This window comes from Balaenoptera musculus, chromosome 3, assembly GCF_009873245.2.
Source record: "Balaenoptera musculus isolate JJ_BM4_2016_0621 chromosome 3, mBalMus1.pri.v3, whole genome shotgun sequence".
Classification (NCBI taxonomy): domain Eukaryota; kingdom Metazoa; phylum Chordata; class Mammalia; order Artiodactyla; family Balaenopteridae; genus Balaenoptera; species Balaenoptera musculus.
The window spans coordinates 42,261,663-42,287,739 of NC_045787.1; the positions used below are offsets into that span (position 1 = coordinate 42,261,663).

The 26,077-nt window shown below is 41.4% G+C and overlaps 1 protein-coding gene and 2 non-coding genes across 3 annotated transcripts in view; all 3 read right to left on the reverse strand.

Annotated features, from left to right (window-relative positions):
* Nucleotides 1-26,077, reverse strand: part of ANKRD55 (ankyrin repeat domain 55) — a 413,288-nt gene that overhangs the window by 114,558 nt on the left and 272,653 nt on the right. The gene's annotated exons all lie outside the window — the stretch shown is intronic.
* LOC118893725 lies at nucleotides 19,106-19,230 on the reverse strand. Its single transcript, XR_005019574.1, has one exon. It is a non-coding gene; the product is annotated as a small nucleolar RNA SNORA40 (small nucleolar RNA).
* TRNAW-CCA lies at nucleotides 21,522-21,594 on the reverse strand. Its single transcript has one exon. It is a non-coding gene; the product is annotated as a tRNA-Trp (tRNA).

Sequence of the window (26,077 nt, forward strand, 5' to 3'; positions counted from 1 at the left end):
TAGGGAGGGTGGGAGGGAGGGAGATGCAAGAGGGAAGAGATATGGGAACATATGTATATGTATAACTGATTCACTTTGTTATAAAGCAGAAACTAACACACCATTGTAAAGCAATTATACTTCAATAAAGATGTTTAAAAAAAAAAAACTGCTGAGATCTTTATAGGGATTGCTTTGAATTTATAGATGAATTGGAGAGAACTGATATCTTAAAAGTCTTACATCTTTGAATTCCATGTTCATGGTATATTCCTTCATTTATTTAGGTTCTCTTTTACTTTCCTCAGCAATTTTCTGTATATTTCAGTGTAGAATTTCTGGTCATCTTTCATTTGATTTATTCGACATAATTGATGCTTTTGGTGCTTTCAAAATTTTACTATCTAGTTGCTTGCTTCATTTTTAAAAAAAAATTTTTATTGGAGTATAGTTGACTTACAATGTTGTGTTAGGTCTGCTTTTTTAAAAATAGAGTTATTTCTCTGTTGAAATTCTTCAACTTTTCTTCTATTTTGACTAACATTTCCTACATTTTCTTGAACATATTATTCATGGTTATTTAAAACTCCCTGTCAGTTCATGTCAGTATCTAACTTGCCTATAAATCTTTCTCCATTAAATATATTTTTCATTTGGATTTCAGTAATTCAGTTTTTAAATTTTTTATTATATTTTTGCATGCATTGAAATTTTTGGTTAACTGCCAGATGTCATAAATGAAAAATTATAGAGACTTGAGATGATGTTTTCTTCCAAGGTTGTTTTCTTCTTGTAGGCAAATAGACAAGTCTTGTGAAAACTTGGTTTTATGCTTTTTTGGGCTAATCTATTTCAATTTTCCCTTATTTTTATATATTGGTTTTTATTCCTAAGGAATGGCTCTTACTCTTAGGGCATGACCCTTCTGAGGTTTCAGTTCAAAGCCTGGGATATTTACCAAAATACTTCCCCGTTAGCAAGGCTTTAATTATGACTTCTGCTTCCCTGGTACTACTGAAATCTTGGATCAGCTCTTTAGCTATCCAGGTGCTTTCTTCTCCTCCCCTCTCGCCCCCTCAGCCTTTTAGTTTCACCCTGTGCAAGCTCAGCTTAGGAATCCATCACTTTAGGGAAATGTGTATGCAGAATTTTAGGTTCCTTCTCTGATGTTCTCATTTTTCCAGGACTTTGCTCTCTAGTAGCAAACTCTAAACTACTACAAACTCTGACTTCTGCCTCTTCAGCCCAGTAAGACTGTTGTTTTCTATACCTCCATTTTTCAATTTATAAATGTCTTCAGGGAAATATCTCAGATAAATGTGGTCTTTCCTTCAAGTCTTGTCTGTGTTTGTTGTCTCCAATGACTTCAGACAATTGTTTTATGTATTTTGTCTGACACTAAGTTGTTTTTGAAGTCAGGGTTAGTATGATGCCAGCTCTTCCACCATGGCTGTGTATTGCAGGACTACTTTTGTGGAAAAAATATAACAAAAATTGCCCTAAATCCCTTGTTCAGATACATTAACTCATCTAAGATCTGAGGTTAGGGTGGGTTGTAAGGGGAAAGAAGAAAAGATAAATTATTATTCATTCAGGATGAAGCTTAGGCAGTACATAAATGACTTCCTAACCTTTGAAAACATTATGAAAATTAAATTTAAAGGATTAACCCTGATAACAATGAATCAAACGCATGCTTCTTCATACTCATTTTCAAAGGGAAAAACATGAAACCACATGAGGCTCCAGCACTTTCTGCTGAAAATTATTTTAAAAAATAACTTGTCATGACTTTAGTTGGGCAAATTCACAGGGCTCAATGGGGGTTAAAAGGAAAAGCACATATAACCATAACTGACCTAAAACTTTGAGATAAAAGTTACTTAAAACAATTAACTCTTAAGAACTCAGAAGTATGGCAAGAAAGTTTGTACAAGCAACGTAGGGAGGGTGAAGCGGAAAGGCAAAGAGTAGATAAGAAATTCTTAAGGTGGTGGGCTTCTCAGATCTGGAAGAACATTGATATAGGGAACAGGAGTGGCTATAAGAGTCAACCCAGGGATGATCCAATCCAGTTTTCTGTGTCTCCTCCCCTTCTACTCAGTGACTCTCCCAAGGCACCTAGGGTCCGGATGCTACTCAGGGTTCCCAGTCCTGTGATCCCAGGCCTGTTGTTAGCAAGGGGACTTGGACTGAGGGTGTGGAATTTAAGAGCTAGATTTGCCATTTGCTGGATTGTGACCTTCACCAAGTTACTTAATGAATCTGTTAAGAAGCTTTTGATTGCAAATGGAAGCCAAGTCTCAAAGGCTTAAACAAGAAGAGTAACTTATTATCTTAAATAATAAGAAGTCCAAGTTACAACATCTTTAGAGTGGGTTAATTGTCTCAGTAATATCATGAAGATGTTACCTTCTTTCCATCTTTCTACTCTGTCATCTTTATGTATCAGTATCATCTTTAGCTACTTTTCTTGGTTCCCTGAGTCACATCCAGACACAACATCTGATGGAAGAAAAAGAAAATTTTCTTCCTGCTTATCTCTTTTTATTAGCTATTAATCCTTCCCCAGAAAGCCCCCAGGAGACCTCATCTCATGAATTATTGAACATAACTAGGTCACTTGTTCCCACCTAAGCCAAGCCCCAGCAAGGAAAATGGGGTTCCTCTCGAATCTGTGTACAAGCCAGAGCCACCTGGGGAAGGATGGACATTTGAATTAAATTTAAACTCTGCCAACAAGGAAGGAGGTTACTGGGTAAACAACCACTGGTGCCCACTACACTTAAATTTGCTGAACCTCATTTTCTTTATCCACAACGTGGGAATAATAGCATCTGGTTTATAGGGTTGTTATAAGGATTAAATACAATAATCCATAGATTATTTCTCCAAAAATTCCCCCAAGACTTGTTTTTAAAGTCTCTGAGTATCTCACAGACACACACTAATGGATGGCAAGTCCTATCAAAGTGTATACAGTCAAGTGGGTAGAACAGTCTCTCTCCCTTGGTGTAAGGTCTACAGTATTGATAATATCTCAGGTGCTATATTATACAATAGGTGCTTTACATATATTTTTTCTAATCCTGCCAACAAAAATGTAGTCATGCATGCTCTTCATTCATTCTCTCAGTCAACATATATTTGATTGCCAGTAATCTCATTTTACAGACAATGAAAATGAGGTTTAGAGAGGTTGAATAACATTCAAAGTGACACAACTAGTAAGTGGAGAAATTAGATTTGTGCTTAGGTCTGTCTGACTCCACTCTTTGCAACTCTCTTATGACTTCCTTTCCTGAAAGCTTCCTGGTGTTCTCTTTCACCAAGCTTAGTCTATTGAAAAAAGGAGTGGCTGGGAGCCATTGCACAGTGTCAATGCACGCTCTAAGATTTGCAGGAAAGAGCTGTCTGTTGTTTGCTGGCCCACATCTGTCACCAAGCTGCCCTGGAACGTTGGGTTAGTTCTGCTCTGCTCCAGCAGGTGGCAGGTTGGTATCATTCAGTGCTTGCCTTCTTTACTTGTGGGGAAGCGACTAAAGGGGTGAGAATGATTTTCCTGGAAAGCTGTAGAAATCGGACTCATCACTTTTTGGTCCCACTCTGTCGGAAGAGCAGCTGACCCTTTTCAGCTGCTCTCATGTATGAAGTGAGGGATGAAATAAACTGCATTTGAATTAACCTTTTTACTTTTGAAAGGTGCTCTCATATATTTTATACACATTCATCCCGGCTACAAATGTTAAGATGCTTAGGACAGATATTGTCAGCTATTGTTCTCAATTCTATTGTTTTATTCACTTAATCGCCATGAGCTTCCTAAAGCAGAGGGTATGAGTTACTTACCTTTGGGCACCCAACAGCAGGCACCGTGCTGGGTATCTGTAGAGTACATTTGTGAATTACTTGAAGTAAGATGATCTGGGTTTGAGCTTTGACTTGGTCATTTCCTATTTGAGAGGCTCTTAGTAAGTCATTTGCTTTCTGAGTCTCAGTTTCCTCATTGGCAGCACACTGATGATAATGAGGATGGTGATGATGGTGATGATAATTCTTAAGCTCACTTGTTGTGAGAATGAAAGGCATATGAAAAGGACTTGTAAAGCACCTGTTAGAGATAGTTATTATTTTTAGGTGACCGGGCAAAGCTGTAAAATATATTAGTGGTTGATACTTTCTCATAGGGATTAGAATATAAAGTGCCTGGAACCAGAATTTAGGCAGACCCCACTGGGGACATTTCACCTCTGGTTGTCCTTTCCTGCCCACAGCTCAAGTACTTATCTGCATCACTGAACATGGAGAATCACTGAAGTGATCTATTGATACTTATTGTCTGTCCTGGCTCCAATTCTACCTTCCTCAATCCAAGTTTCTAAAGGTATTATTCCAGGAGGTCCTCCCATAACCTAGCCTCAGTCTGCTTTCCCCTCTGATCACCATTTCCCACCCACTCATGTCCATGCACAGAGCATCTGCAGCAGGTTGACTCTGGGAACCCCAGCTTGTCTTGTGCATGTTCACATCTTTGCCTGTGTGTGCTCTCACTCCCTCTCCTTCTTCTCTTTCCCCCCGAACCACACTCGTTCTTCACGATCTCTCTTCCAAGAAGGCTTCCTCTAGCCCACATTGATCTCCCCGCTTAGAACGCCCGCTGCCCTTATGAGGCAGTATAGGTCACTGAATATTTAAAGACATGGTCTTTGGTGTCAAACATCCTGGAATCAAATCCTCCAAGTTATTTAAACTTTGTGTGCCTCAGTTTCCTTACCCTTAAAATAAGAAGAATAATAGTCCTACTTCATAAAGCTGTTTTGAGGACTTAACGAGATAATGTATATAAAGCGTTCGGCACAATACCTGGAACAGAGTAAGGACTCAATACACAGTAGCTATTATGATTACCATTATTATCATTAAATACATTACTTGATATTTCTTTACTGCTTTTTTGGATTATGCCTCCTCCTCCTAGGAAGACAGTCAGCTTCTTGTATTCAGGGACCATATTTTATGTTTCTCTGTGGCCCTGGCATTGCCTTGTGCATTCCCTAAACAAGAGAGGTGTGTACCACAACTTGTTATTGCTCAGTCAGTCTTACCTCATAGTAAGAAGTAAAACTGATCCTCAAGTTAACTTTTAGCAAAGCCACGTAGATACTGGTTGAAGATGCCATTGCCACATGCCAAGAATCTCTACAGAGTTTTCTGATCATGAGACACTGGCCATTCAAAATCCATACAGCAGTCTGTATAACTGTACTATACATTTTATTAAAGCAAAGATTATTTTCTACACAATTTGGCATTATCTGTAGGATAGGAAAGAAACGAAAAAGGAGAAAAATGTGACAAGTGACCAAATGATATTGATGAAGAATAGGATATTTGTACAGTTTACCAAGAGAGTATAATGAGATTGAGTCGAATATCTTCTTTCCCCACACCCCAGCTCTGGGGTTTTATGATGTCAGTGATGAATAATGGCCCAGGTCCAGGATTCTGCTGCTTTTCTCCTTTAGTTTCCAGGATTCTCAAAAGAAGCACTAAACTGCTTTCTCCTTCCCTGCCAGGGGTAGATATGGTTGCAAAGCTCTTCTCAGCCCCAAATAAAGGTGATTGTACCTGTGGTCTCAGGAGATTCAGCTCTATTTCTCAAGCCTTTTGTATGTGTGCTGGGAAACCCTAGGGTGAAATGTCACTTCTTTAGAGAGTTAGGGGATCTTTCACCACAACAAAGTAGCTTGATCTCACACTGGGTCTGAGCCTTACCCTGGGGTCCCTCTGCTGGCTGTGGGAAACAAGAGCAGAAAACAGTTCTTTGGGATAAGAAACCCTGAATTTTGTCTTTGAAGGTAATACATAGAGAGACAAGAATGTTCCTGTTCGGTTGGGGCAGTCGTACTTGGGTTATGGTATAAAATGAGGAGAGAAGACCGAACTAGCAATAGCAACACAAGTTTCCCTCCACAAAACGGATTAACAATTGGATTCAGGTCTCAATCCAAAAACAAAAATTAATTTAATACAGAGTACTGAAAAAAAAAATTCTCCTTTGAGGAATACCTGTAATGTACAGCTGTAGTTCGTTTTCAGTGCAAGATCAGAAATCAGCAGAGATTGCTCAAACTGTTCGGGTAAACCCACTGGAAGGCGTGCTCCTCACCTACAAGCACTCTGCCTTTCCCCGAGCTTGCTTCAGTCTAGTCTAATTCGTGAGTCAGATTACCAAGGTACCATGGTGAGAGGTACCATAGAAATACCAAAGTGAATGGATGGAATTGGACACTCAAGCGTGTTCAATAGATGCAACATCCTAATTACGGACTGGGCTTTGTGGTCCGCTGGCCCGGGGTTTTGTTAACTGCCCTGGCTTCCTACAGAGATTTAGGGCTTGGCCTCTGCCTACTTTGTTGCTGTGGCTGGTGCTTTTGCTCTGTCAGAGAGACAACGAGAAAACATGGGCTCAGGTGGCAACCCAGGATAGGTAGCTGAAGGGCTTCTTATAAACAAAGGAGGAAGGCCTAGTGTTTGTCACCCAAAGGACCAGAACAAGAGAAATCAAAACCAACCACACAGGTAACAACCTCAAACCTTCTCTTGGTTCATTTTCTGATCAAACAAAATGAAATCCATACACAATATAATGACAGTAGAAATATCTACCACTCCAGAGGAGAAATAGATGAAGAGTTTTAAAAATGTAAGGAACATCAATGAGAAATAGATGGCATCAGGTAGGAATACAGCAAAAATGGAATTAGGCAACCCCTAAGGAGGACTCCTGTGCAGTCAGGGAAAACGGGCAGTGCTCTGAAGGGGCCTTGGCCATCTCTGAGATGCAACACATCCTAGCAGCCAGTGGGGGTCAGAGGTGTTCTATGTTTTAGAGAGAGTTCAGGCTGCGTCTACTGCTCCGCACCTTTAACCTCAAGACCTACAAATCCTGCTAATGGGAACCCAGCTGGAGCTCCCTCGGAGTTCGAACTTCTCTCCAGGAAGAGAAGCACCATGAAAACAGGAGGCGGCTGATCTCAGATGCTTTACCATAAAGGTTGGTTTTGACTTCGAAACAATTTGCTTGTTTTATATCTTCTTGCACTTGCTCTCTTCCCATTCCACTTGCTTCCAACAAGAACCTGTTGGTCATGGATAAAGGGCAGTTACGTCTCTTAAAGTCAAGCCTATGGATACTCTGAAGCACGGACTCTAATCGAGCTCCCCAACCCGTATCTCTTTTAAGTCAGTGGCAGTCTGAAGACAATGCTCAAGTGGTTGGGTGGGTCTAACTAGTTTATGGGTGTATGTAGGCATCCAGGCTCGAAGTGCTCACACATACTCATGAGAGCTAATTGTGTACATTTCTTCCTACCACCAAGTTAAGTGATATCATGGTGGTAGCTTGACATTGGCCATGGTGGGAGTACTTACACCACAGAGAGAAGCAAATGCTGCAAATCAGGGCTCTTTTTTTTTTTCCCCCCTTGGTGTGATTCTCTTCACTTATTATGTTTTTTTGAATTACTATTTTTTAAATTGAAGTATAGTTGATTTACTCTATTGTGTTAGTTTCAGGTGTACAGCATAGTGATTCAGTTTTTTCTGATTATATTCTATTACACAAGATATTATCACAAGATATTGAATATAATTTCCTATACTAGACAGTAAATCCTTGTTGCTTATCTATTTTATGTATAGTAGTTTGTATCTGTTAATCCCCTACTCCTAATTTGTCCCTCTTGCCCCTCCCTCTCCCCTTTGGTAACCATAAGTTTGTTTCTATGTCTGTGAGTCTGTTTCTGTTTTGTATATAGATTCATTTGTATTATTTTTTAGAGTCCACATATATATTTTTAGATATCATGTAGTATTTGTATATATATACATATATATATTTCTGTATATATATATATATATATATATCTGAATCAATTTGCTGTACACCAGAAACTAACACAACATTGTAAATCAACTATACGTCAATAAAGAAAGAAAAAGCAGGGAACAAGGAGGATTGAGGAAACAAGTCAATATAATGGGGTAATGAGAGCCAGATTTCTCACTAAGAGAAGGGAGTATGAATATAGAAAGAGAGAAAGCTGGAATGAGCCACGTGGTATAGGATTAGAACCAGAAGTTTTGGTTTAAACTTAGAGTTCTTAATATGGAGAGTTAGATGCAGAAATAAATACTGATGTACAGTTCTGTGTATATATGCACATGTATATCTTCATATGTATGCACATGCATACACATGTGCACACATACATAAATCCATATATTTCCTAGCTCTGTCCCTGACTGAGCTTGGGAATAGTGAAACCCCAATAACGATGAGCCTGCCTAGAGCCCAGATCTTGGTTTCTAGACACCATTCTCCAATAAAAGGAAACAGGGTTCTTTGGAGAAACGGTGGACTCCAGGGCTGAAGTAGGAAAAATATAAGACAAGTTTAGAACATCTCATTATTCTAGGAGATAAGCAAGTAATCAAAAAGCGATGGAGGGACTTCCCTGGTGGTGGTTAAGAATCCGCCTGCCAATGCAGGGGACACGGGTTCGAGCCCTGGTCTGGGAAGATCCCATATGCCGCAGAGCAACTAAGCCTGTGCACCACATCTACTGAGCCTGCACTCTAGAGCCTGCAAGCCACAACTACTGAGCCTACATGCCACAACTACTGGAGCCCACGCACTCTAGAGCCCATGTGCCGCAACCACTGAGCCCGCGTGCTGCAACTACTGAAGCCTGTGTGACTAGAGCCCATGCTCCGCAACAAGAGAAGCCACCACAATGAGAAACCACAATGAAGAGTAGCCCCCACTCGCCACAACTTTCTAAAGAAAGCCCGCTTGCAACAACAAAGACCCAACACAGCCAAAAAAAAAAAAAAAAAGCATTGGAGACATGTCCAAAGGACACAAAAGATAGCTCAAAGAGGTGCAACTGGTCCAGTCTGGGATGATTTGAGTGTCAAAGAAATCATAATATCAGATTATATCCCATTCACTAAAATAGGCATCCATTAATTTATCCTCATGTAAATAAAGTATCACCTCACACCGGTCAGAATGGCCGTCATCAAAAAATCTACAAACAATAAATGCTGGAGAGGGTGTGGAGAAAAGGGAAGCCTCCTACACTGTTGGTGGGAATGTAAATTGGTACAACCACTATGGAGAACAGTATGGAGGTTCCTCAAAAAACTAAATATAGAAATACCATACGACCCAGCAATCCCACTCCTGGGCATATACCCAGAGAAAACCACAATTCAAAAAGACACATGCACCCCAATGTTTATTGCAGCACTACTTACAATAGCCAGGACATGGAAGCAACCTAAATGTCCATCAATAAAGGAATGGATAAAGAAAATGTGGTACATATATACAATGGAATGTTACTCAGCCATAAAAAGGAACGAAATAGTGTCATTTGCAGAGATGTGGATAGAACTAGAGACTGTCATACAGAGTGAAGTAAGTCAGAAAGAGAAAAACAAATGTCATGTGATATCACTTGTATATGGAATCTAGAAAAATGGTACAGATGACCTTATTTGCAAAGCAGAAACAGAGACACAGATGTAGAGAACAAACTTATGGATACCTAGGGGGGAGCAGGGGTGGGATGATTGGGAAATTGGGATTGACATATATATACTACTATATTATAACATAGAAAACTAATGAGAACCTACTGTATAGCACAGGGAACTCTGCTCAATGCTCTGTGGTGACCTAAATGGGAAGGAAATCTAAAAAGGTGGGGATATGTGTATAACTGATTCACTTTGCTGTACAGTAGAAACTAACACAACATTGTAAAGCAACTATACTCCAATAAAAATTTTTTAAAAATAAGTAAATGAACACATAATGGGAAAAGAATATTCCTCCCTATAGTATAATTCCAGCTAATAAATGTTGAAGGAATTATGGAATTAGAAAAGCATAATTTGAGACTGATAGTGAAATTATTTTAGGCGAAAAGTATCAATAGATACTAAAAGTAGTGGGTGAAAGTCAGATGAAGAATGGCATATTTACATGGTCTCAGAATATCTTTCCACAAAACATTAGTTAACTGCAAGGGAAAAACAGAATAACTCTATAGCAGAGAACACTGGTATATACCATACTACTCAAGAGATCAAAGTTGACATCACTAGTGATAGGATAAACCAAGACCATGTGTCATATTATGGGATGCAGGGAAAAGATCCAGCATCACATCTGTGATCATCCTGCCCAAAGTGCATAAACACACCTGAATCAATCATGAGGAGGCAGAAAACAAATCCAAAGTGAGCCATGTCCTTGAAACAAATCTCTTAGTGTGTGTGTGTGTATACACATATATACATACACACATTTGTGTATGTGTATGAATACACACACACATATTCTATTGGTTCTGTTGCTCTGGAGAACCTTGACTGATACAGCAGCAATTTCGGATTCAGAAGCTTTTGATCACTTAGCTTGCTAATTTTAAGTCTTTCTTCAAAGGTCACATTCTCAGAGAGGCTATTCTGATTACTCTATCAAAAATGAAAATTAATTATCTCTCCATTCCATATCCCTGGTCCTCTGACCCTATTCCACTTTTTCCCCATAGCAATGTCACTTTTCACATGTGTGTTACTGTTTACTGTGTTTATTTTCTGTCTCTCTCCTCCATTAGATAGACTTCATAATGGCAGGTGTTGTAGGACAAGTTCCCTGAGAAAAAAACTCTTGAGATGAGATCTGTGTGCGGGGGATGTTGCCCTCGAGGACAGCAGCCACAGGGGACTGAGGCAGCAGGACCGGGCAGAGAGCGGACTTGCGGCCGCAACAGAGGTCTCAGCTAATCCTGAGGGGAGCCGTGAAGCTGGGGCAGTGCTTCCGCGACGTCCTGAATGGAGACAAAGGGGGCTGCGCCTTTGTAGCCACACAGCAACCAGTCATGGGATGTGGGCTGCACCAGGGAAGGGGCATTACGTTGGGTGACACAGCTGCCTTAGGCCAAGGGCAGTTCCTAGGAGGCCTCAGCTGTGGGTCGTCTTGCTGCAGCAGGGTCCTGCACGGTGGATCTGGGCAGTCCATCCCGGCAGCGGTCACTGTAGCGGGATCTTTGTCTATTGCTGTGTCCCCAGCTCTCAGAACAGGGTCAGAGTTATTGACTGGATGGGTGGATGAATGAATAAATGAGTGCATGAATGAATGAATGAGTTCCTTTCCGAAAAGGTCAGCATGCACAGACAGGAGGTAGCCGCCGCTCTCAGCTGGCAAGTAGAATGACTAGAGTGTAAAAACAGAAAACAGGCCAACGGAACCACAGAAACCTTTAAGACGGTTCAGAATTGTAAAAAAACAAAAAAGTAGCAAATGGGAGAAGAGAGACACAGGGCTGTTGGAAGGAGTGGCAAGGTTGGAGAGACAGGTAATAAATTTATACTGCAGGGAGTTTCCATATTTACATGCAGATCCTGAGCAGTTCATTGTAGGACCAGGGTGTGCTGTTACAGGCCTCAGGGGCCGGGGTTAAAGAAAGCATCCTGCTAACACAAGGAACAACTGGCTCCTGGGACAGAACTTGTAACAAGCCTTTTCTCATATCTGTTGACTTAACGCAGGCCAGGGAATTCTTTGAAAGGCAACAAGGCTATAAATCAGCAAGTCCTGTAACGTGCATTCCAGGGTCTTGGAGGAAAAGGCAGCACACAAAGGCACCGAGTCTGTCTTTAAGAATGCCATGGTGAGTGGCCCTGGTGGTCTTGGGGTTAGACTCTGGGGCTGGGAATAGAAAACATCCAGAAGAGGGGAGCAGGGAAGAGCCAGTGAGAGCAGCATGGTATGTTTCTAATGAAACACCCAGCATCCGGGCCTGGAATGGTACCTCGTGGATAATCAGCACTCGGGGAATATCTGTTGAATGACTGACTAAATAACGGCCCTGGTTCTGTCACTCACCAGCTGTGTGAGCTTGAGGAAGTCCTTTCACTTCTCTGAAACTTGGCCGCCCTATGTGTAAAATGTTGGGCTCAAACACAAATGGAATCTTTGGGAGTGAATGACCCATGAGAGTTTCTGAGTCTCACAAAGCATTCAAAGAAGTTCCTGAAGCTCTGAAAAGAAGAGAAATAAAAAAAGCCTGCACGGCAGAAAGGATACTGCAGCTTCCTGAGCTAACACAGGCACCCAGGATGGTCAGAACCTGCCATGGCTGCCCTCCCTCCCCCACCTCCACCCCAGTGGGATCTGCAGGCGTAGCAGGTGGCTTTTGCGCCCACCACTCCAGGGGAAATGCTTCTTCCATTGCTACCTAAAACGCAACAGACGCCCCCTCTGGGACAGCTTGACGCTGTCCAGGCCGAGAGGGAAGAGGCCAATGCTGTCTGATGCCCATTGCAACTCCCATTACATCTGGGGCAGATCTCCCAGAGGCCCTGAGGCAGGCAGAAGCAGGGCCCATTGCCTGCTCACCTCTGTCAGTGGCCCGATGCAGCACAAAGGACAACAGGCTCCCACCAAGAAAACGAGAGTTCAAATTCTAGCTTTTCTGCTGCTTGCAAACTTAGCAAGTGACTTGATTTCTCTGGATCTGTAAAATGGGAATGATCATCCAACAGCACAGGTATGATCAAGGGGTAGAAGATTCATGAAACCAGCACGTTTATTTCCCCTCCTTTCCTCTCCCTCTTCCTGCCTCCTTCGTTTTCTCCTTCCCTTTTATGCAAGCAGCCCAGCTAGGTGGGGCAGAGTCTAAGCAAGGCCAAAACATGAGTTCGATGCCCACATAGGACCAGAGTCCTGCTCCTTGTCCTGGTCATGTCAGCCCTAAACAGTCAACTTTTGTGCTCACACCTCCTTATCACAGAGCAAAGGCAGTTTGCCATTGGCCAGTATCACTGTGGACAAATACTATTTACTCAGCAAGGATGCCAAGCATTTTTAATCCCTGACTCATCAGGAGGAGGAATTTGGCACAAGGGGGGATGGGGGTGGGGAATGAAAGAGATGAAACCGAGTGAGGCAAGAATGTAATCATGAGGGTCAGATTCTGCCATTCTGGGACACAGAGGAAGAGGGAGGAGACGGTTTTTCCCTTAGAAGAGCTGGCATGATGACCCCAATTCTCCCTTTTGTAAAACTGAGGAGGAGGGGTCTATAATGGATGGGTGGGATTTTCCTTCTCTGTCTTGGAGTTGCACCTTATGCTGAACCAGGGTTTCTAAATCCATGGGCTGGGATCCCTGCAGAGTGCTGACCTCGTGTAAGGAGCCCTCACAATTATTACATCTGCACTAAGCAGTATTTGTGTGCCCTGTAACAGTAAGTGCAAGTGCTCTCATGGAGAAGGCATGTCATTCTCACTTATATCTGGGTCCTTATATTCAGATCAGTTGGAACTTAGACCTGCATTACAGCCAGGCTCGATAGGTGGAGTCTCCATGTCTTCAGATGCTCTCTTTTGTCCCATCTCCACCCTCGGGGTTCAATAGCCCAGCCATGGGAATAAACCTCAGAGCAGCTCTTTCCTCTCTACCTGGGGCCCGAGGACCCACGACTGCCTGGGCCTTCTCCTGTAGTATTAACCTTCTTGCGAGCTGAGTCTGGGGGCAGGGGCTGGGGAGAGACACTTTGCTCTTCCTGGGCGCAGAGGGACGGTGACGCAGGTGGTGACAGTCCGTTTGCCTTCTCCATTTTGGTTGATGGCCTCACTAGGCCTACTCCTTTTTTTTCCTCCCAGCCCCCTTTTCTCCCTCATTGTCTTAACATCACCTCCTCTTCCCCTTTCTAAGATGCTAAAGATGGTCTTGTCACACCTCTCCACATCTCTTGCTTTCCTAAGATCCTGCCTGCTCTTCTAAGTCTTTCACTCCGTATTTGAGCCATGAAGATTCCTTCTCTGCAGTGCTGTGAGATGCTCTTATCACCAGATCGTATTCTAGTGGGCCCAGAAAATCACCGCAGGTTGAGCGGACCGAGTTGGTATTAAAAACTGAACAGGTTTAAAGGGGGGTAAAAAAGCATCCATTGAGCCCTAACGATGTGCCAGGGAATTTACGTGCAATATATACTTAGTCCTCACAGCATTTTTCTGAGATACTTTTACTCCTATTTTATGCATGAGCAAATTAAGGCTCAGAGAAGTTGAGTACCTGAGCTGAGGTCTCAGTTAGCAAATGACAGTCATAACTTATCTCAGGTCTGGGAATTTCCTGGCAGTCCAATGGTTAGGACTCTGCACTGTCACTGCTGGGGCCCAGATTCAATCCCTGGTCAGGGAACTAAGATCCCACAAGAGTGCAGCGCAGCCAAAAAAAGAAAAAAAAAAAGAACGACTTATCACAGGTCTGTCTGAGTCTGAAGCTCACCCTTGTTTCTACACTTCGACCTCTCATTGACTCCACAGTAACCTTCACATCCACCTCTGGCTGATGCAATTTCATCTTGACTCTCAGGAAAATCTGATGTGTCAGGTTCAAATTTAATCATAGTACACTATAAATTATAGTTGGAGAAGCAGAAATAAATGTGTCAAGATGATTTATATGATGATAATGAGACACAAGCTCTGATAATTTGACCTGAGTTGAAAGATGCTAAGTGTGTGTGTGTGTGTGTGTGTGTGTGTGTGTGTGGAGAGAGAGAGAGAGAGAAAGAAAGAAAAAACACATCCAGGAAATTAATAAAAGCATCAGTGTCTGGCCACTGGTCCTGAATACTGAGGCACAATGAGAGAGCAGCTCAGGAAATGCTCTTAATGAACAGAGACTCTGACTTGGGAGGAATATATTACCCAAGATCAGGAAAACCTTAAACTCTTCTCAGCTATTGTTTTATTCTAAAGAAATACTGCATATAATGTATTATTCATAAGAAATATATTAAGTTGTTTTAAGCAGAAACACACATAAAACAAGACTATGTATTGATCAGTTGGTGAAAATGTGACCAGAGGCTTGCAGGAACCTGACCCTGAATTTCCTCTAGGAGCAATGGCTTAATATTTGCTAAATCAGTGTTTGCAATGGCTTTATAGAACATAATGAGTGTAAATCATGAGAACTGACTGTATATTGCCTGTTTTCATTGTCTCTAACACTAGACAGTACACTCCTTGAGGACAGACCTCAAGTCCATTTTCCTAACCACTAGATCCCTGCAATCCCCTGTTACATAGTAGGAGTCAAATAAATCCTTTTCTAAATGAATGAATGAATGAATGAACTAAAGTTAGGAAGAGAATCATGACAGTGTAAAATCACAGAAGTCAAGGGAGTTTTGAGAAGGAGTGAGTAATCATCAATGTAGCCAAAGCAGAGGCGTTGGTGGAGTAAGGAGGGGAAAGTGTCCATTAAGTTGGCAGACGGGAAGTCATTCATGGCCTGGGAGATCCCTTTCAGCTCAGTGAGGAGGGCGGAAGGCAGATTGCAGTGGTCTGAGGAATGTTCAGTGAGGAAGAAGGAAAAATAAACAAAGGCCACAGTTTTGAGAAGTTTGGGTGAGAAGGGGAGGAAAGAGAAGACAGAAGCTAGAGGAGCATCTGGCTGAGAGGTGGGTCTTTCAGGACTGGAGAAGTGAGGGAGCTCACGGTGGACAAATCAAAGAACTGATGGGCAGAGCGACACTGGAGACCATGATGCTGCAGTGGCCTCAGCAGCCAGGGTACAAAGAGCAGTCCAGGCAGGCTGCAGTGTTGCTGATCTGCTTTGGGGCTTTGCTGGGCAGGTGCAGTGGAAGAACTGCAGCACAAGGGGGCTGAGGCATCTATGAGAGGTGAGAAGAGTTCAGACTGGAGCAGCCTGATGGGTAGGAAAAGACAGAATGAGGGACTCGTGGTCCCCATGAGCTGGAAGAGGTAGGGCAGGATGAGGATGTGAGTGGGGAGGGTCAGAGGTTCATGAGGAGCTCTAGGTGGTTGGTGGGTGGTTGAAGGTTAGTGAGTTCCTGGCCTCAAGGAGATCCAGGGTTGCAAGATCAATGATCCAGCTAGTCTTGTATTAATTTAGTCAGTCATTACTCGAATGAACTTCCTACTTGTGGCTTAAGGCCTTAAGGAGACGACAGTGATGCAAAATACGGTGAGGTTTGCTCAGCATCATGTATATGAGGAAAATGGAAATATTACTCTCACAAAGTCAGACAAGATAATACAAGATAGCCATTCCTTCCTCCATACATATCACAAAGCATAATGGATTAATTTTTTGAAAGAAAGTTGAAAAAAGGTTTTACATACTTGGAAGTACTGTGGTATGAAAGAAAAAAGTCCAGGCTCGGAGTTAATGTAGCTAAGTGTTTATCCTGGCTCTGTTAATAACTAGTGTCGTGATTCTGGGCAGGTTTACCATTCTGGGCCCCTGTTCCCTTAACTGCAAAATGACGTGGGTTTTGATATCTAAAGTTATTTCTCATTCTAAAATTCATAGCATTTTATGATTCTCTAAAGAAGTAGTAGTTGAACCTGAACAGACATTTTTCCAAAGAACACATACAATGGCCAAATAGGAAAAGATGCTCAATGTCACTAATCATCAGAAAAATGTAATTCAAAACCACTATGAGATATCACCTCACACCTGTTGGGATGGCTATTCTTAGAAAGACAAGAGATAACAAGTGTTGTCAAGGATGTGGAGAAAAGGGGACCCTTGTCCATTGTTCGTGGAAATGTAAATTCATGCAGCCACTATGAAAAATAGTGTGGTGGTTCCTCAACAAACTAAAAGTAGAACTACCATATGATCTAGCAATGTCTCCTCTGGGTATAATACTATCCAAAGGAAATAAAATTAGCTCCTCAAAGAGGTGTCTGCATTCCCATGTTTATTGCAATATTATTCACAATAGCCAAGATTTGGAAACAACCTAAGTGTCCATCGATGTGATGAATGGATAGAGAAATTGTGGTATTTACAGTTGACCCCTGGACAACATGGGTTTGAATTGTGCAGGTCCACTTATATGGGGTGCAGATTTTTTCAATAAATATGTTATTACAGCACTAGACGGTTTGCAGTTGGTTGCATCTGCAGATGAGGAATCGCAGATACAGCAGGCTGACTCTTAAGCTATAGGCAGATTTTTGACCACTTGGGGTATGGGTGCCCCTAACCCCCTGCATTGTTCAGGGGTCAACTGTGTATATACAGTGGAATATTATTCAGCCTTAAAAAAGAGATCCTGCCATTGGCAACAACATGGATGAAACTGAAAGACATGCTAAGTAAAATAAGCCAGATGCAAAGATAAAAGCTGCATGACCTCACTTAAATGTGGCATCTATAAAAGTCAATTACAAAGAAGCAGAGAGTGGAAAGGTGGTTACAAGGTGAGTGAGGTGGGGGAAATGGGAAGATGGTGGTCAAAGAGTATAAAGTCGTAAATACGAAGGATGAATAAGTCTAGAGATCTAACGCACAGCATGCTGACTATAGTTAATAATACTGTATTGCATACTGGAAATTTGTTAAGACAGTAGGTTTCAGGTCCTCTTACCACACACACACACACACACACACAGACACACACACAATGTGAGGAGATATTGTATTAATTAGCTTAACTTATAGTAATCATTTCACTATGTATATAAATATCAAACCATCATGTTGTATACTTTAAATATATTTAATTTTATTAAAAATAAAAAAATAATAAAAAAGAAGTGATACTTGATGGAAGTCAGAAACAGAACCTGATGGGCTGCGGGGCCCCACAAGCCCAGCCTGAGCTACAATGATTCAAGATGAATGAAGGCTGATGTTTATGGGGCCTCCACTTTACGCCCTTGACTCTGGCCTCCCCATCACACTCTAGGATCTCCCTCTAGGAACTTATCCCCTCAGTTATCCCCTCCTCCTTGTGGCCATCTCCTTCCCTTCTATCCCTCCATTACTCTTCTTGACAGATACAGCAGGTTCCTAGAAAAAGAAACCCGCACACTTATTACTTCCAGATCTGTTCTTCCCTGCCTTAGTTTGTAACCCTCCATGTTTAGGTTTCCATCCTCAGCACACTGTACCTGCCCCTTGAGGATCACCAAATGGTCCAGTTCAGTGGCTTCTTACCTGTTCTTTTTTTTCCTTCCAAACTCCTAATTTATCCCTCCCCCTCCTTTGGTAACCATAAGTTTGCTTTCTATGTCTGTGAGTCTTTCTGTTTTGTAAATAAGTTCATTTGTATCATTTTTTTAGATTCCACATATGCTTCTTATCTGTTCTTAATTTTCTTGACTTCAGGAAGAATCACAGCGGGCTCTCCTCAGACAACTTCTCAACTTTGCCTTGGGAAACACCACCTTTGAGGCTCTCCAGCTCATCCTCTTTGTGTCCTTCTATGGCTCCTCCTTTTCTCTTGCACCCACTTGTGGTTGATCCCAAGGATCTACTCTTAACTCTCTCCTCTTTCTCTTTCCATACTTTCTCCTTTGGCGCCCTCTTTCAGTTGTATAGTTTCAACCATTACCTTCTTGCAGGGAATTTAGCTCTTTATCTTCAGCTCTGAGTTCTGCTTCTTGCACTAGTCTAAATTTCCAAGTCCCTGGTGGACATCTCTGTCAACACATCAAATTCATTATGCGCAAACCGGAATACAACATTTTTCCTTTTTCTCCCGCTGTGTTTCATGTTTCTGTCCGTTGGATCATCATACTCTTTGTCACTTAAGGTAGTTCCTCTTTCTCGCAAGTAAAAGAATCATAGGATTTTGCGGTGTTTGATCTGGAAGGGAGCCAGAGGTGGTATCTCACAGAGGGAGGCATTGTGGCTAAGAGAAGGTGTGGTCTTTGGACTTGAGTTGGATCTGGATTTGAATTCTGGCTTAGTGTCTTGCTTGCTGACTGACCTTTGGAAAGTTACTTAACTTGCCTGTGCCTCAGTTCCAAAGTGGTAAAATAGAGATAATACATTAAAAGGTTCTTGTTGGCATCAGTTAGATGACGTGTGTAAAGTTCTTAGTAGTAGAGTGTCTAGCATTTATTAAATGCTCAGTGAATGATATTTATTATCAAGGATTCCACCCTTTGACTTTTCAGATGGTGAAACTAGGACTAGAGAGATAAAGTGATTAAGTAATAGTGAAAGAGTTGGGGCTAGAAACCAGCTGATGATTTTTTTTTTTTTTCATGTTCCTTCTTATCTGTATCAAAACTCATACTGAACAATGAGTTCTGGGTTGCAAAAGAGGATTTATTTTTGCACCTGTCTATAAGTCTTTGTCCACAAATTAAACAAAAACAAACAGCTGATGATTTTAAGACCGTGTGTCTTCCTAAGGCCCTTTGTGCCTGATGATTTTAAGACCTGTGTGCCTTCTTTTAAGGCCCTTTGTGCATAAGCTAAGGGAATAATGATTGGAAACAATAATAAAACTGTCTTTGGAGAAGCTTATTTCCAGTTTGGAAGTTACTGGGGGAAGGGACTGTATCTCTTTAAGTTGCTGCTGTCTTGATTATTTATGATAATTGGGACCAAGAAAACGTAGTTACGTGAAAGATACAGTCTCTAAATGCCATTTAAATAACAGCTTCAGCCTTCTCCTCAATGACTGTTTATCAGTTTATTGGCAGTACTACATTGAATGTAGAAATAGAACATGAAAAACAGCAAAATGCTTGAATCACAGGTTCCTAGCTAGATTTCAAAACAGTCATCATATGGTAAATAAGTTCATCTCAAAAAATATAGGACACGGGGAGGGGGAAGGGTAAGCTGGGATGAAGTGAGAGAGTGGCGTGGACATATATACACTACCAAATGTAAAATAGATAGCTAGTGGGAAGCAGCCGCATAGCACAGGGAGATCAGCTCGGTGCTTTGTGATCACCTAGAGGGGTGGGATAGGGAGGGTGGGAGGGAGGGAGATGCAAGAGGGAGGAGAAATGGGGATATATGTATATGTATAGCTGATTCACTTTGTTATACAGCAGAAACTAACACACCATTGTAAAGCAATTATACTCCAATAAAGACGTTTAAAAAAAAAAGAGTAATTGTAAAATCCCAACTTAAAGTACTTGGGGATCTGCTTTCTGTACCAACAAGCTCATTAGAGCTTGAAAACATTTGAAAGGGGTCATATCCAAGAATGATTTAAATATAAAGCTAGTCAGTAACCTTAATCTTACTTTATGTATATCATTTTTTTAAAATTTTATTTATTTATTTATTTATTATTTATGGCTGTGCTGGGTCTTTGTTTCTGTGCGAGGGCCCTCTCCAGTTGTGGCAAGCGGGGGCCACTCTTCATCGCGGTGCGCGGGCCTCTCACTGTCGCGGCCTCTCTTGTCGCGGAGCACAGGCTCCAGACGCGCAGGCTCAGTAATCGTGGCTCACGGGCCCAGTTGCTCCGCGGCATATGGGATCTTCCCAGACCAGGGCTCAAACCCGTGTCCCCTGCATTGGCAGGCAGACTCTCAACCACTGCGCCACCAGGGAAGCCCTATGTATATCATTTTAATTACTGTGTGGTGGATTTTAATTACTCTTTGCCCTTGCCATTATTGATTATTTTTTTCATTTGGCTTCTTTTGCTACCAATTTAAGGAAATGTTTTCTAAGAAGTAAAGCACTTTTAGGATACTGTGATTTTTAATTATACAAACAACAACTATTCAATCAGAGACTTATAGTCAGCGATTTCTTCTAACTTCTTAATTCCTTGCTGTAAATGGGTACTTGCCTATATTTAATAAAACCTCTATTTCCATTGCAAAAATAATAAATCTTGAAGGACATTTTGAAAAATAGAAATGGAATGAGGGCATTGTGGTAAATAAAAATAGACAAATGAAAGTCCATATCTATTGTAATCAATGTCTGAAAGAGCTCCGTGTTTGGGAGGAAATTATTCCCTGCTTCCTAATGCTGTTTTTCATATTTACTTATCTTGTTAACTTTATTAAACCCAACAGGAAATAATTTCGGCATCACAGCTAATATGTCTTGACGTGCCTCAAGAGAGCTATTTTTTTTCTTTTAAATGTTGCCTGCTGCTTTCTATCAAACCATGCTCCAATTGAAGGGGCATCTGTTATTGGAATGCCTTTTCAAAAATAACAGTGGAGTCTGAACGTCTGGAAGGTTTACAATAAAATCTTCTATTTGGAGCCCACATTTGTGATGGGATGCTTGGATAGATTTTATTTTATTTTTTAAGTCTTTTGAGAAAATCATGTGTGATCATGTTTCTTCAGCTGAACTTCATTGATTAAATCTGGCTCCCTGAGGACTGAATAAGGGGCATCCCCACAGGAGGTGTGGAGTAAGGTCTGTTCTGGATGAGTCTAAAACCCACAAGGCAGGGGTACAAGTTGAGTTCCATGATTTTTAAAGGGAACTCCTCACTTCTACCTAGAGTCAATTTCTAGTAGCATCTATTTTGAATGGATTTAAGCCAATTTGGTCATCTAGCAACTATCTAATATTCTTTTTTTAAAAAAATATTTATGTATTTATTTGGCTGTGCCATGTCTTAGTTGTGGCATGCGGGACCTTTAGTTGTGGCATGTGGGCTCTTAGTTGCGGCATGTGGGATCTAGTTCCCTGACCAGGGATTGAACCCGGGCCCCCTGCATTGGAAGCATGGAGTCTTAACCACTGGACCACCAGGGAAGTTCCTCTAATGTTCTTTTGATATACATTAATACTATAATAGCATCCAGTGGCAAGTGGTAGATGTGGGGAACATTGTAAGATACCTTATTCACAACCTCATTACCAGAGAGCATGTTAAAATGAATGGTATAGTAAAATGAAAGTATGTTATATGAAAGTGAGTCTTAGATCAAATTTTGGCAGATGTATTCATATTTATTCATGGGCATGAAAAACAAATGCAAAGATATTTAAAAGGCAGAATGGGCCAGCTTTAGAAGATCAGGTTCTTCATGAAGTTAAAAGATGCAGGACGGAGATCTGAAGCTGAAGCTGGGCTTGACAGATTCTTACTCCTAACTTATCACCTATCCCTTAAGCTAAGTAACAAACCCGCTGGGGTAGATTTAGACACACTCAAGTGCTAAGTAACCACTTCTGAAAGGTATTGATTCCTGACTGGAATTCCCAACTGCTAACTAACTACCCTTCAAGGGTTGATTCCTAATGTTAACTAACTGCTGCTGAATTATTAGACTGGAGTTAACTTCTATCAATACATCATATTGTTTATAGCTACATACAGCATCATTATTCTCCCAAACTCCCAAGCTACACACTGCAGAGGTATGCTTGTCATGGCCAACTGCCTTATCCATCAACAGATTGTGACAAACCTAACTGAGTAATCATCTCTCCAATTTACCTTCTCTTATCTCCAGAGCCATTGGCTTAGTTTCATATCAGGAACTTCCCTTGAATGACTGTCACAGCCTCCTCACTGCTCATTTTAACCTCTTCCTATGGTTCACTTTCTTTCACCCTAAAAAAGTCTGACCCTGCCACTTCTAGGCATAAGATCTTCTGAGGACCCAGCCATGGCCTTTTGTATAATATCCAGTCTCCTTAGCTGACCTCAAGCCACTTATCCATATGGATATCTATGCTCTAGCTATCCTACACTTCTCACAATTTCCCAAACATTGTGACCTGGTTTATCCTTCAGGCCACCGGTAGATGCAGGTCCTTCCTGGTCTCCTTACCTGGAAGACATTATTTCTTATCTTAAGGCCTCATTTATGTTGCCTCCTCTGTGAAGCGCACAGGTATTGTTTGTTCAGGCCTTTGTGCTCCCACAGTCCTTTCTGTTTATATTCATTGAGAGCAGCTATTCTGTTGTGTAAAATAGGATTGTCAGATATAATACAGGATGCCCAGTCACTTTGGAACATCAGATAAATAATGAATCATTGTAGTTATTTGTAGGTCCCATGCAATATTGGGAACATATTTATACTAAGCATTATTGGTTATGCACCTGAATTTCAAATTTAACTGAGCATCCTGATTTTTATTTGCTGAGTCTGGTAAGCCTAGCTGCACTGTAATTCAACTGTTTACATGTCTGTCACTTTAAGGCACTTGTAGCCGAGTGAGCACCTAGATTCCAGGCCTGGCACCAGGCTCCTAGTTAGTAAATGTTTCTTGATTAGAAGAAAGAAGAAAAAAGTTCAAAAGAGAAATGAATGTCACTGCTTGTCTTTTCCCACTTGGGAAAATTAAAAATAAAAACTCTGGGTTTCTCAAAAAAAAAAAAAAAAAGACTTCCCTGGTGGTCCAGCAGTTAAGACTCTGCGCTCCCAATGCAGGCGGCGCATGTTCAATCCCTGGTCAGGGAACTAGATCCCACATGCCGCAACTCTGCATGCTGCAACTAAAGATCCCGCATGCTGCAACTAAGATCCCGTGTGCTGCAACTAAGACCCAGTGCAGCCAAATAAATAAATACTAAAAACAAAAAAACAAAACCCCATAAAACCTCTGGGTTTCTTGACAGGTACAGGTGAGAACGTTCCCTATACTAGCAGTATTTTAGAAGTCAAAAAACTGTTCCAAAATGAGGGATGGCAAAATGGGGGCAGATTGGATGGATATTTTCTAGTGTGGAAGCCAAAGGTTATGTCTAACTTATGGAAGCAGTAATAATAATGACAATGAATGGCAGTTATGTGGAATCCACATCAATACACTTTCAGGGCATCCCCATTGAATCCTCACAAACCCTATGAGGAGGTGCTCATTGCAAGGTGCTGGACTCTTCCACTCCCCATTTTTGTACCATGTCAGCTCTGGTTCCACTTCCTTCCCAAAGACACCCCAGGGAAGCTGACTTGGTAGGAGAACTGTTCAAAGCCCCACCTTGCAAATGGAAGAGAATGAATGAAGTTGCCAGATTTCTGTGAGGGATTTGGACTCAGTCCCATTTCTTCTTTGGGAAGCTTCCTTTGCCTATAAGGTATTCTTAGACTTTCACCTTTGTCTCAGTCTTATGGTCATAAAACTGCCTTGACAAAAGTTTAAGGGCTTATGACTCTAGAACATAAAGAAATGTTCCAAGATGGGAAAGGGGATAACAACATGCGAGATTCTGTATGGAATGGACTGTACAGTGTCCCCCCGTCCACTGCCTTTCCCTGAGCCCATGGTGGGAGACCATTCAAAAAGCCAACAACTTGGGTAACAGCCCTTAAATTGACATTCTTTGGGTATGAATGGATCTAATTGGCTTTAAATGTTTTGTTCCCCACATAATTCCTATTTTAGGCAGATTCGTTATTATAGAGACTAGAGCCACCTTCATTATGGATGGTCAAGAGAGGACATGGTTAGAGCAGAGGTCTAGGGTCCAAGGTCCTAGTCTCAGCCCAACCACAGACTTCACTGTGAGACTGTCCATAACTTATCCCTGTGCTGCAATCCCGCCTTAACCAAACAGGAGTGAAAAATATGTGTGCTGGCCTCCTTTGGTGAGTGATAGTCATATATTTTGTCTTGGGGAGTGGGTAAGATGGAAGGAATGGGAATGAGGGAGAGAGAGGGATTCTAACGTAAAGTGAATTTAAGAAAATATTGAACTTGGAAGGCTGTTGTTGATCTACTGAGTAATCAACTGTCAAATGGGAAGTGACTGCTTATCATCGCATCACCTCTGGGGCTGGGATGTGGGCAATAGTGTCTTGGGGTATTTTTTCAAAGAGAGTGTGTGTGTGCGTGTGTATGTGTGCACCATATAGGCCCAAACTCAAACGCCTAAAGGTAAGATATAATGGCTACAATGTACAAATCTATGTAAATAATTTATCCCTGTCTTTTAAAAAGAATGATTTTCTTTTGTAGCACCCCACTGCATGTATTTTGATTTTTTTTTTGTTAGTTTCTGCTTTATAACAAAGTGAATCAGCTACACATATACACACGTTCCCATATCTCCTCCCTCCCGCATCTCCCTCCCTCCCAACCTCCCCATCTCACCCCCCCAGGCGGTCACAAAGCACCAAGCTGATCTCCCTGTGCTATGCGGCTGCTTCCCACTAGCTATCTATTTTACATTTGGCAGTGTATATATGTCCATGACACTCTCTCACACGGTCACATCTCACCCCTCCACCTCCCCATATCCTCAAGTCCATTCTTTAGTAGGTCTGTGTCTTTATTCCCATCTTGCCACTAGGTTCTTCATGACATTTTTTTTTTCCCTTAGATTCCATATATATGTGTTAGCATACTGTATTTGTTTTTCTCTTTCTGACTTACTTCACTCTGTATGACAGACTATAACTCCATCCACCTCATTACAAATACCTCCATTTCATTTCTTTTTATGGCTGAGTAATATTCCATTGTATATATGTGCCACATCTTCTTTATCCATTCATCCGATGATGGACACTTAGGTTGCTTCCATGTCCTGGCTATTGTAAATAGAGCTGCAATGAACATTTTGGTACATGACTCTTTTTGAATTATGGTTTTCTCAGGGTATATGCCCAGTAGTGGGATTCCTGGGTCGTATGGTAGTTCTATTTTTAGTTTTTTAAGGAACCTCCGTACTGTTCTCCATAGTGGCTGTATCAATTTACATTCCCACCAACAGTGCAAGAGGGTTCCCTTTTCTCCACACCCTCTCCAGCATTTATTGTTTGTAGATTTTTTGATGATGGCCATTCTGACCGGTGTGAGATGATACCTCATTGTAGTTTTGATTTGCATTTCTCTAATGATTAATGATGTTGAGCATTCTTTCATGTGTTTGTTGGCCATCTGTATATCTTCTTTGGAGAAATGTCTATTTAGGTCTTCTGCCCATTTTTGGATTGGGTTGTTTGTTTTTTTTGTTATTGAGCTGCATGAGCTGCTTGTAAATCTTGGAGATTAATCCTTTGTCAGTTGCTTCATTTGCAAATATTTCTCCCATTCTGAGGGTTGTCTTTTGGTCTTGTTTATGGTTTCCTTTGCTGTGCAAAAGCTTTTAAGTTTCATTAGGTCCCATTTGTTTATTTGTGTTTTTATTTCCATTTCTCTAGGAGCTGGGTCAAAAAGGATCTTGCTGTGATTTATGTCATAGAGTGTTCTGCCTATGTTCTCCTCTAAGAGTTTGATAGTGTCTGGCTTTACACTTAGGTCTTTAATCCATTTTGAGTTTATTTTTGTGTATGGTGTC